Source organism: Hipposideros armiger, unplaced genomic scaffold (genome assembly GCF_001890085.2).
Source record: "Hipposideros armiger isolate ML-2016 unplaced genomic scaffold, ASM189008v1 scaffold_487, whole genome shotgun sequence".
Taxonomy (NCBI): Eukaryota; Metazoa; Chordata; class Mammalia; order Chiroptera; family Hipposideridae; genus Hipposideros; species Hipposideros armiger.
Window position 1 is genome coordinate 1,257,101 of NW_017731837.1, and position 12,053 is coordinate 1,269,153.

At 38.6% G+C, this 12,053-nt stretch overlaps 1 long non-coding RNA gene across 4 annotated transcripts in view; it reads left to right on the forward strand.

Moving 5' to 3' along the window:
- LOC109395834 (uncharacterized) overlaps positions 1-12,053 on the forward strand; it is a 469,770-nt gene that overhangs the window by 385,180 nt on the left and 72,537 nt on the right. For all 4 annotated transcript variants that reach the window (XR_002126734.1, XR_002126736.1, XR_002126733.1 and 1 more), the window contains exon 3: positions 5,086-5,165. This is a non-coding gene — a long non-coding RNA (uncharacterized LOC109395834). The remainder of the gene's footprint in view (positions 1-5,085; positions 5,166-12,053) is intronic.

A 12,053-nucleotide genomic window follows, 5' to 3' on the forward strand; every position in this document is an offset into this window, starting at 1 on the left:
GTCTTATACGCCCAGTCGTCTTATACGCCGGCAAATATGGTATTTCCTTTTTGTCATAAAGAAGATTAACGTTTTTTCCCATTACCTAGACGTCAGTTAAAACGATGACATTTCTCTTGTTTTGGCTAGCACCAGAGTAAGAAAGAGAAATGTTCTGTTATAAGGACCTCGTTCCTTGAAACAAATCTCTAATGATACCTTAAAGTTCTCCTAGCACTCTCTTCTTGTGGTCTCCCTGTTTCTTCTGTTTGGTTATTGAGCTGCTTTGTAGTGACAATCATGCTAAACTTTTCAGCTACTTTTGCGGAGCTTTCACTCTTAAATGGAGATTAGAGAGATGTAAGAAGTTTCACATTTTCTCCCCCATCATTGAACCCAAGTTGATCCAGGAAAACTTTGTATTCTTCAGTTATCCATTCACCAATCAGAAGTTATAAACTGCTTTTCATTCAGCCTGACGTTTGCTACCATGAAAACTGCAAAAGCACATTGGACAATTTCCAGACCTCAAGAAACTTGCCCTCCTGTTCCTCTTTTCCTTTCCCGTCCTTCTCCTCTTCTAACTCCCCCCAAGAATTTGAGGCTGTTTACTAATTTAAAGGTAGTATGCAAGTAATAGGACAATTAACCATACAACAGAAGTGTGGCCATCTTTACTAGTGTGAGTTGGTAGGCCCATAGAATGCACTAAATAGTTGTTGGTTTGCTGGCCCCAAGGCAGAAAGGGAAATATTTGGTTTATGTAACATTCCTTGTCTTGGCACAGAAAGCATTACAATTTTTCCATGCAGGTGGAATTTCTTCAGGATAAAAACTAAAGGTGGAATTTATTGGTTACAAACGCAGTATTGACTTCAGTGCATTTTTCAAACAGAGGAATAGGTACTGGGAGGTAAGAGTGAGGGCAAGGGCCAGTGTTGCTTACTGTTGTGTCCTAGGGCTCAGCACAGTGCCTGAATCATAGCAGGTATTTGGTATGTAATTATTCAATTAAATTGAACTATTCAATGGACAATTTTGCACTGACTTTTAGCAACAATGAAGACATACTGTATACTCCATGCCTTTGAATATTGTGTTCTCTCCCTTTAGGAAAACCATCTTTCTACTCCTTGTTTACCACCTCCTCACCCTGCAGGTCTCCAGTTTAATTCAAGTTCCTTTGTTTTAGTGTCTTCTAGAATGATCTACTCCTTCCCCTTTAGAACTCTTCCCTCAGATGGAAAAGGTACACTCCCCGTGGGGTCGTGTCCATCTCCTTTAATCACTTCTGGGAGGCAGAGGTCGTGTTTGATTTTGATCACTTTAGTACCCCAGCCCCTAGCGTAGTGCCTGGCTCTTATTAGATACTCAATAAATACTTTTAAGTGAATGAAAGTAATTAATTACCAAACAATATGGTGAGTTGTGCTTTAAAAAACATTTTTTTTAACTACAAAAATGTTCACCTATTTTCTCTTATCCCCTCACCTCTTGCACCCACCAATCTGTTCTCCGTATCTACGAGCTTGCTTTTGTTTTTTTACGTTCCACATATGACAGGAATTATACAGCATTTGTCTTTCTCTGACTTATTTCACTTAGCATAATGCCCTCGAGGTCCATTCACATTGTTGAAAATGGCAAGATTTCATTCTTTTTATGGCTGAATAATATTTCTGTGTGTGTGTGTGTGTGTGTGTGTGTGTGTGTGTATCACGTCTTCTTTATCCATTCATCTAATAATGGGCATCTAGGTTGATTCCGTATCTTGGTTACTGTAAATAATGCTGTAATGAACATAGGAGTGCATATATCTTTTCAAATTAATGCTTTTATTTCCTTTGGATAGATACCCAGAAGTGGAATTGTTGGATCTTATGGTAGTTCTAGTATTAATTTTTTGAGGAACCTCCATACTGTTCTCCACAGTGTCTGCACCAATTTACAATCCCACCAACAGTGCTCGAGGGTTCCCTTTTCTCCCTATCCTTATAGACGCTTGTTACTTGTAGACTTTTTGACAATACCCATCCTGACAGGTGTGAGGTTTTGACTTGCATTTCCCTGATGACTAGTGACTGTTGAACATCTTTTCATATGTCTACTGCCCAGCTGTATGTCTTCCTTAGAGAAATGTCTGTTGAGGTCCTCTGCCCATTCTTTAAACAGATTGTAGCAGTTGTTGTTGTATTGCTATTGAGTTGTATGAGTTCTTTGTATATTTTGTATATTAGCCCCTTATCAGATATATGATTTGCAATTATTTTCTGCCATTCAGTAGGCTGTCTTTTCATTTTGTTGGTTTCCTTTACTGTGAAAATGAGGATAATGGATGAAAATGAGGATAATGGATGAAAATGAGGATACTGTTAAACATAATAATAATGATGATGACAATGATAATGATAAAAAAAGAAGTGATGGTAACTATTCTTGAATTCTAACTATGTTCTAGGTCTTTACATAAATTGTCCCTCTCATAACTTTGTGAGGAAGGCAACGTTATTATCCCCTTTTTCCCAATGAGGAAAATGCACATGAAGAAGATTGATGATTTGGATAAAGTCATACGCTTATTTGGTTGGTAGAGCCCAGGATTCAAATGCGCATTTTTAACCATTATGCAAAATGGTCTCCTTATGCTATTTTGCTAAAGCATCCTCAATTTATGATCCAGAGGAATGAAAAGATAGTGCCCTGAATAGTGTGACAAGTTACCTTTTGACAATGCAAAATAGCTATAGTCCCCTGTCATTTCATTGTAAGGCATCAGCCGTGTTTCCAGCCAGGAGCAGGAAGTGTGGAACCAGAGGCTGTATGATGATTTGTTTTCATTTTCAGGGCATTGGGGTGGCTTGTTTTTCTCATGCATCTTTCTTGGTGCACAGTCCTTTGCTGAATGCCCTTCACTGCAGTTCCATTTACAAGGAGTGATCACAGACTTCACTTGTTCATTTGAAAATCCAATGTTCATTGCCGTGCAGAGCAGCCATATTATTATGAGTACTTACTCAAACAAATTAAATGATTCAGTGTAGTAGCTCTGAAAAGTCTAATTTCCATGTGTGGAATCATGTTTATCATCACCCAAATTCAAAGGCATAAAATAGCACATTTACATTGGTAACTTATTCATAACATTCCCTTTCTACTTTGTTTGTTTTATTGATAGAAACCAAGTCAAACCCCATCTGGAAGATGATACACACAAAGGGATTATATTTAAATATTAGGGCTGTGATGGGGCAAAGCAATTGGCAGATCCAGCATTGAATTGGTGCCTTCTGCCTCCTAGCTGAGCCATGTAAAGATAAGGGGTTTCCCATATTTTTCTTTATGGGTTTGGCTAACTGCTTCTTCAAGGCTGTAAGGTCTCTTGAGTAATTATACATATAAGGCAGTTTTAAACACACAGTATTGACCCTGGAGGAAGCATCTTTTGGGCTTTCACTTTATGATTACTGACCTTTCCTGCAAGCATTTTTCCTCCACACATTCTCCCTCCAGGAAGAGAAGGAACATTCTTTAGGCTTCTAACCTCTTTAAAGAATGACCTCCTTGTCTCAAAGAGGATCTTTTGGTTATTAGCGGCAAAAATTAATTATCATAAAGCTAACTTTTTTAAAAGCAAAAAATTAATTTTGGAGGGGAAAAAAATCTAATCTCAAGCCTTAGAACATATAAGGTTAATGGCAAACTTCAAGGAGAGAAATATGAAAAGCAAAATTGATAAGTCGGCTGAAGAACTAATCAAACATATTGTTCCTTTGATTCTAGAAAATTACAATGAACCTTTTAGAAAAGTTGAAAAAATGTCCATGGCACGCTCTCAGTTTACTTTGTCTATAAATGTGTGTTTCCTCTTCCCTGTGGTTCCAGAGGCCCTGGTATGTGCTGAAGATGATGTGAGCTATTGGTGCTCTCGTTTTCTCCTGGCCGAGGGCTCAGTGTTCCAAGTCACAGGTGGTTCCCTCTGCTGGCTGAACTTCATTCAGCCCTCCCAGCTGAGCCAACCTGGCAGGAATGACCATCAGCCTCACTGATTATTAAAACATAGTTTTCAGTTTCATCCTTAAAAAAACCCAACCATTTGTGACCAGTTTAAGTGCAGTCAGGAACTGGTGATGGACTTCCTCACTCCTTTCCTTCCTTCCTTCCTCCCTCCCTCCCTCCCTTTAAACAAAATCCTAGGAAATGAAGTTCAAGTGAAGGAAAAGCAGAGATAGCGGTCACAGCAGAGAGGAGCCCACCAGCTGGAGGATTGGAATGTTGTCTTTGAGTGAGCAGTGAGGTCTCTCTGGCCTCCTTGTCACTTCCCTGCCTCGGAGTTATCCCTGGAACTAAGGTGGGACACAGGACTCTCACTTTGCCTGAGCACCTAACATGTGCCAGGACTGTGCTTGGTGCCTTATCCTCATTAAAAAAAAAAACACACCCTGTTGATAGATACCCCTCAGATATTATTATACCCATTTGACAGAGGTGGAAAGTGAGGCTCAATGAAGTTGAGCAGCTCTATAAGACACAGTGATAGTAAATGCATTACTAGGATTCAAACTCAGTCCAGTTGGACCAGAAACCCATGTTCCTTCCATTGTCAGTTTCCCTCAGAGTCTTGTGGACATGAGGGTTTCAAAGGAAAGAAACTAAAGTGACCACCAAACAGCCAGCTGATTTGGCACAGACCACCACAGAGCCAGAGAAGCACTCTCCTACCAGACTCGCGGGTTGGCCTCATCTTTCTGCAGAACAGAAAGCCCCAATGCCAGGACGGGTCAGCTTCCATGGGTGTCAGATAATGTAGCCAGAACAGTCTGAGACTAGAAATTAGAAGGTGGAGTGTCAGGGCACGATTCTGCCATTTCCTTTATGTGATGTTGTCTGAGTCTCTTAAGCCACTCTTGAGACACAGCCTCTCTTGCGCAGAGTGATGATACGCATACTCCCTACAGAAATCAGACGTGTACCTTTATTTTGTCCTCTTAACAATACTAAGACAGTCATCTAACTTGGTATTCGTGGTGAATGTCCCTAATGAAGTTGTACCTAGAAGCCATTTGGGTCACTGCCGAAATAATTGGAAATTCTTTTTTCATGGTGTAGGTACCCAGGACCACCTGCCTGCCTAGACCCTGTGTAAGAGCTGTGTGCATCCTGCCACTGAGGAAGCAATCATCGGACAGGTAGAGTTGATTTCATTTTAACTTTTTAAAATAGAGTTTGTTATAACTGACCTACCATGAGCATCCCACTAATAGTAGCAACATTCCTATGTACATATGAAATAGAACTTTTAAAACGCAAAATTTCAGGACTTGATTCCCTTTGAGAATTTACCCTCTCTCAACTTCTATTTGTAGCTGCCATTTTTAAATTGGGGTGTAAATATTATGGCAGTTAAATAAAGGAGTGATGACTTCACTTTTTGAAGAAACGGTTATCTTTCCTTTCCATGAAATGTAGCTTAACTGTTACCTGATTGACATGCTATTATATTATTCTCCCCCCACCAGACAGTTACACATACTTAATAATTTTTAAGTGCAAAAAGTAAGGTTAAGCAGTTACAAAGTCAAGTTATTATGCTTTGCATGGCTTTGAGAATGATCGTGCAATTGACGTGAAATTGGTAGCAGCAGGAGGATGATTTCTGACACAAAACATATCTTAAAATGACTTGGGATTGTTATTGGTCAGAGTAAGTCCTAGTGGCATATGTTAGGACCAATGAAGGATAAATCTGATAAAAAGACTTGAAGATGGGGCAAAATAATCACCTGTCTTCATAGGTCTTCTGATGGTTTAACTGGGTAACTTGAGTATGCATTTTAAAAAATAGCAATAAAGCGAGAGAAATGAGCTAATGGGGTAAAATTTCCCCATCATGTTGTGAGTGGACTGTATTCACTTAACCCCTCCCTAGATCGCATGTGTATATACTCCTTTTCTATCACCGCTTCTCGTCTTTACTCCAGTAACAATATTTCTCATTCTGAGGGCTCAGCAAACAATGTAGCACATGTGATAAATACAAACATGAATAGCCCCATTTGCCAGCACACAAAGATACTGTATTCCTTTTCTTACTTCTGGTCAATACCCAGTGTCCTGTTTCCACTTTCCATTGTCTGCCTACTAGTCGCTGACCCTGCCTTCCTTCTGTTTCATTCCAGCCACTTGAAGCCCACAGGTTTATGCAAAGCTTACAAAGCCTGGCAGGATTGCCCCTGAAATACTGTGAGACATTGCTGCATGTTCTAGAGGCACTCACCAAATGCAGACTGTGGTGGGGTGAGGCAGGCATCTTCACTTCTTTTTTTTTTCTTTAAAAAAATTGTATTCCCCATATCTGTCAGTGTGGTATATTGCACATGGAAGGTCATGTATAAACGTTCATGGAACAATTTCATTAGGCGAGACAGTGCCATGTACAGAGTGGGCACTCGAATCATTCAGTTATTCAGCAAGGATTTAGTGATCATCTGTTGTATTGGGTGGCATCTTCACTTCACTTCTGTGCCCAATTTCTCTCTGGTGAATCACCTTCCTATTTAGAGAGTTTATCTGGAAAACAGAGAAAGTTTAAGGACAGTAGATAAATGAGGTAAAATGGAGCACTGGTATTATACGCGTGTGCCTCTTTGCATGGAATTATTTGATCCTTATGTTATTGTTCTGGTTAGTGTTTTTAAGCCCTGAAGCAAGGCGTGTGTTTTTAACAGGCAAACTGTCAATATAAAGATATATATCTGAAAGAGGAGCATTTTAATATCAGTAATTAGTGGAAAGAGGAATTGTAGAATATAACTTCAAGTTTTATGATCCTCATTTATTCCTCCTTGCTTAGAAAGACTCTTGTTTTCTCTCCTAACGTAAAGGGCATGTGCTTTATGACTCCAGATACATACTCTTTGCACTTTGTCATCTTTAAGAAGACTGATTTGGATTTCTGCTATTTGCTGTGTGATCGCAAAGAACTCACTTAACGTCTCTGAACTCTGGTTTCATCCTTCTTAAAATGGGGCTAATTATAGGAACTACCTTGTAGAATGGTCATGGAGGATTAAACGACAATTTGTGTGAAATGATTAGATCCTCTCAAAAAATGGTAGCCATGAGGATTATTAATAAAAGGAAATGTGCACTTATGAACTCTGTGTTGGTATTTAAAAACATTATTTTCAATATCCTATGTCTCTTAGGATATTACCTATAGTTTTCAGTGAGGCAGTATATAGAGATATCTGAGACCAAAAACACAAGGTAAAATAAATAACATGACAAAGTACCACGTAGATAATCTTTGGTAGCCGTGATCCTGTACAAACTCCATGGCTTTGGGATTAAATGCTGCCAGTCTAAGGGCCAGATCTGATGGCTGATGTATCATTTTATGATTTAACTTTATGCTGTACTTTCATCCCAAATCTTCTCGTGTACTTGGCAAGATGACCAGGGAAGCTCTGAGTCTGACTTATATTTCTACTTAAAACCCAAACCAGAAATCACTAGATGAGGTTATGGGTAGAGGTTAAGTATTTTGAGGAGAGGAGCTAGGAAATGCAAAGGAATGTTTCCTAAACGTTTTTACTTGTTTCCACTGAGTAAGCTCTACTGAACCAGACATTTTCATAGATAACAGCATAAAATATGGCGGGAAATTACCTGAAGGCACTAGAGGGGAAATATAAGCAGGCAGATTCTAGAGCAGAATTGAAATTCAAAACCTGAAAGCAGGAACCCATGTAGAGTGAGTTCCCCGTTTCACAAGTTTCAGACTAAAGGCAGGCTGAAGTTAATATGACTTGGGGTGGCTAACTCCAGTAGAAAATGCACATAGTCTTTTGGTTTGAAGACTCAAAGAACAGCGTTCAGGGCAACCACAGTCACTGGAAAATAAAGCTCGAGTCCTGGAAAAGAGAGAGGCAGACAGGGGAAGCGCCCGATTCTGTGTATAAGCACTGCCCAAAGTTTTGACTGACCCTTGAGTGAACCACATATGCATGGAGCAGACACAAGCTAGCACAGTTAAAGATAAAAGAACTGAACTGAGATTTGAGCTGCCACCCAAGAGATCGTTTTCAATTTGCTTGTAACCAAGTTAATTGCCTGCTAAAACAAATAAATCAATGCTCTTCAAAGAATGCTAACAGGCTTCACACCACAATATTCATATTTACACATTCACATGATACAACCCAAAATTACACAACATATGAAGAACCAAGAAAATGTAACCCCTTCTGAAGTAAAAAGGCAATCATCTGAGACTAATGTGAAGATCACCCAAATGTGTGAATTAGCAAAGATTTTAAAGAAGCTATCATAACCATACTCAGTGAAAGACAGAAAAATGCACTCACAATGAATAAAAACATAATAAATAAAAACACACACACAGAAAAACCAAATGGAAATTCTAGAACTGAAAAATGCAACATTTGAAATAAAAATTCACCAAGTGGACTTAACATCAGTTAGAAGTAACAGAAGAAAGTGTCAGTGAACTTGGAGACAGATCAATAGAAATTTCCTTTCTGAAGAAAGGAAAGAAAAAAGATTTAAAATATTAAACAGAAAAAAAAATGAACAGAGCCTCAGGGACCTGTATGATAAAAATAAAAATGTATTAACATATGTGTAATTATAGAGTCTCAGAAGGAGAGGAGAAAGAGAATGGGACAGAAACAATATTTGAAGAAATAATGGCTAAAATTTCTCAAATTTGGTGAAATACGTAAGTTTATAGATCAAGAAACTCAACAAACCTCAAACAGAATAAATTTGAGGAAAAACATGCTTAGGCACATCGTATTCAAATTCCTGGCCATTACCGACAAAGAGGACTTCTTGCTAGTAGCCAGAGAAAAATGGCACATTACCTCCCAGGGAGCAGAGCTTTAAACAGGCATTGACTTCTTAGCAGAAACTAGAGGCCAGAAAACGTGAAACAATTTTTAAAGGACAGATTTTAAAAAACCTGTTAAACACCCAGAAATCTATGTATAATGAAAATACCTTTTGCAAAGGAAGGCAAATTAAAGACATTTTCAGATAAAACTAAGAAAATTCATTGTCAGTCAATCTACACCCCAGGAAATGCTAAAGGAAGTTGTTGAGGTGAAAGATAACCTCAGATGGAAGCTTACATCTTTTATTAGGGTACGCAATGAGGATCTGCAGGTCCCTTTCCTGGACTCCCCTGAGGACAAATGGACATTTTAACGGTGTATCTGGCGACATTTTTGGATCCAGTCAATGGCTGTGAAACATGGGGAAGCTTGCTATTTGTACAAGGAGACAGACCCATGGTTTGGGCCCAGTTTCCTGGGTGCTCTATTGTATGATTTATGAACCTGAAAACTTTATGTGTGTGTATTCTTGCTAGATTTCTGTATTTTTGGTAGAAATATTTACAATAAGAATTTAGAGATTGTTGACAGCTTTCCCAGATGTCCATGTGTCCTATGACATGAAAGAAAGGCAGCAAGGGTGGATCTTGGCTCTGTCTGGAGTAGAATTTTATATCAGTGCATGGAGTTCAGAGGAATAAGTGATTTCTAAATGATGTTTATGAGTTATGCATTTTAGTTTTACTACTTCTGATTAATAGAGCTGCATTTACATCTTAAAGGGTCAGTATTTCAGACTTTGATACTTTTTATCAAATACTATACTGAATGCTTTTGCAAATATTCTATCTGAATCTTCACAACCATGTCAAGAAATAGATATTATCCCTGCTTTAGAAATAAGGACATGGAAGTGTTCATATTTTCTCCTTTGAAATAGAAGGCTGATATGTTTGCCCTTCTCCATGACATAGAACCTAGGCAATAAGTTTGGCTTCATTTTTGTGCTTGTGAGAACCATTATGTAATTTCCATGGCATGTGAGGGTTCCTAGTCTGGAGTCAGCTGACACGAGTCCTGGTCATTGCTCCCTTACTAGCCAGCTAAGAAATCTCTACCTCGTTTGTGGTGGCTTATAGCCAATTTAAAATAAGATTAATAAAATATACATAGAAAAATCTGAAAATAAATCCTCTTACCACTACTGCTAATAGAGAAGCAAATATACACTGAGCACAAAAATCACCTGAATTTTCCTGCAGGCAGAGCAGAGGGAAGGAAACACAGGATGTTTCATGTCAGAAATTTCTCATAAGATCCCTAAGACCCCTTCCTGCTTTTCAGATTTTATAAAAGTGGGGTCACCTACCTCTCTTGAATCTTGATAGGTTTAAAGGAGACCATGTTGGTGCATAAATGTTGGTGTATTGTTTTCCTTCTGCTATAACCCCAACAGAGGTTCGTGGTAGAAATCTCAGGAGACTCAGACTGTAGTTAGCTTTGTTAAAGTGTCATGCTCCAAACGTTTGTGGGTCAGCTTGTTTAAGTATCCCTGTGTGTAAGTATCCCTGTGAGAAGCATTTCACAACCTTCTCCAGACAAAGGAGATGTTAGTGTCCACGTTTTATCAATTAAGAAACTCAACTCCAGAGAAGTGTGGTCACTTGGCCGAGGCCATGTAATGGTTTTAGTCAGAATTTGGACCATTGTCTCTCTGTTACCAAATGTCTTTTCTAGCACATGACACTGTTCTAAAATATTGAATAATTTAACAGTGTTGGCATTCTATCCAACAATTATTCCTGTTTATAAAGCGGCGATTGTGAAGAATCGGCATATCCTGGGTTAGAATTTGTGTAATATAAAATCTTTCATGACTCAGAAGGCTCCACATAACCCCTGACAACATCAGAGAACCTTTAAATATCTATATTTTGTGTCCATGCTTTGTTTTTAAAAAGTAATTTCCTTGTCAAGATGTGAGGACTTAGAGAATGACAGAGAGTAAGGTCATCCCAGGACCATCAGTGACAGCTTTGCCAAGTTGGAATATTCCTCCACTGGAAAGCTTATTTAATGAAAAGAGACCCAAAAAACCTTTTTACCAATGTGTACCTCTCTCTTGTCAGTTTGAAATGAGCAAACTGTCAGCCTGCCGATTACCATGCACACAGTATATGCTCATTAAATCATGCACTGCGGGTTTCTTTAGGTTGTCAAACTGCTTAATTGAAAAAATATTGAGTGTCATCCTTATGGGAAAGAGGCAGAAATCAAAGGGACTGGAGAGCTTACTCTTAATATTTGGAGTTTGCTTTTAACTGCAGCCAGAAATTGTTTCATTTTACAGTTTTGATTAAAGGGGTATTCTGCATTTTTAGTTTTGTTTATAACTCAAACACTGTAATTATAATGGAGTTACTTTTATAATAGAGCTACTAAATCATCCTGCCAGCAGATGAAAACCAAAGGTAAGGGCTCAGTTTTTTGTGCTGTAACTATGAGGCCCATTTGAGTGTGTTGGGACTGAAACAAACTGGGAATAAGGGATCCGAATGGGTTTTAGTTTTGCTAAGTCTCTGTGGAGTGCTTTCATTTTAGACAGTGTAGGCCTTATTACCTTTTTGAGAACTATCACATTTAAGCTCTCTGTTTTACTTGATTTGTTTATATGATAGCTTTAAAAAATACCAACGCCCATGCTTCACCCCAGGTCAAATAAATCAGAATCTAGGGGAGTAACTATTTTACAAGCTAATTGATTCTAATGTGAGCCAGGGTTGAGAGTGACCCAGGTTGTCCAGGATTTCAAGACAAGACTAATTCAGCAGCTGTTACTATCAGCCATACCCCATCAACCAATGTTTCCTGAAGTGTTATAAATCCTTTAGGGTTTCAGATGGTTAAAATTCTACTTTCTGGGCTCCATGTAGATCTATTAAGTGAGATTTTTTGGAGATGGGGGCCCTTGAGTCTCTATTTTTAACTAGAGCTCTAGGTAATTCTTATGCACTACGGTTTGAAAATTTGCTAGAAAAGCAAAATGATCTTTGTAAGTAAAGTTGAGTAGAACTTGAGAGAAAAGTGCACAAATCAGTAAAATCAGAGCAGGCTTTTTTTTTTAATAGTAGTAATTTTGGTACATTCATTTGGGCTAACTGGGATTTCACATGATTATAATAGCATCACCTTTTTAGGAGAGGGGATTCCCCTCCTCCC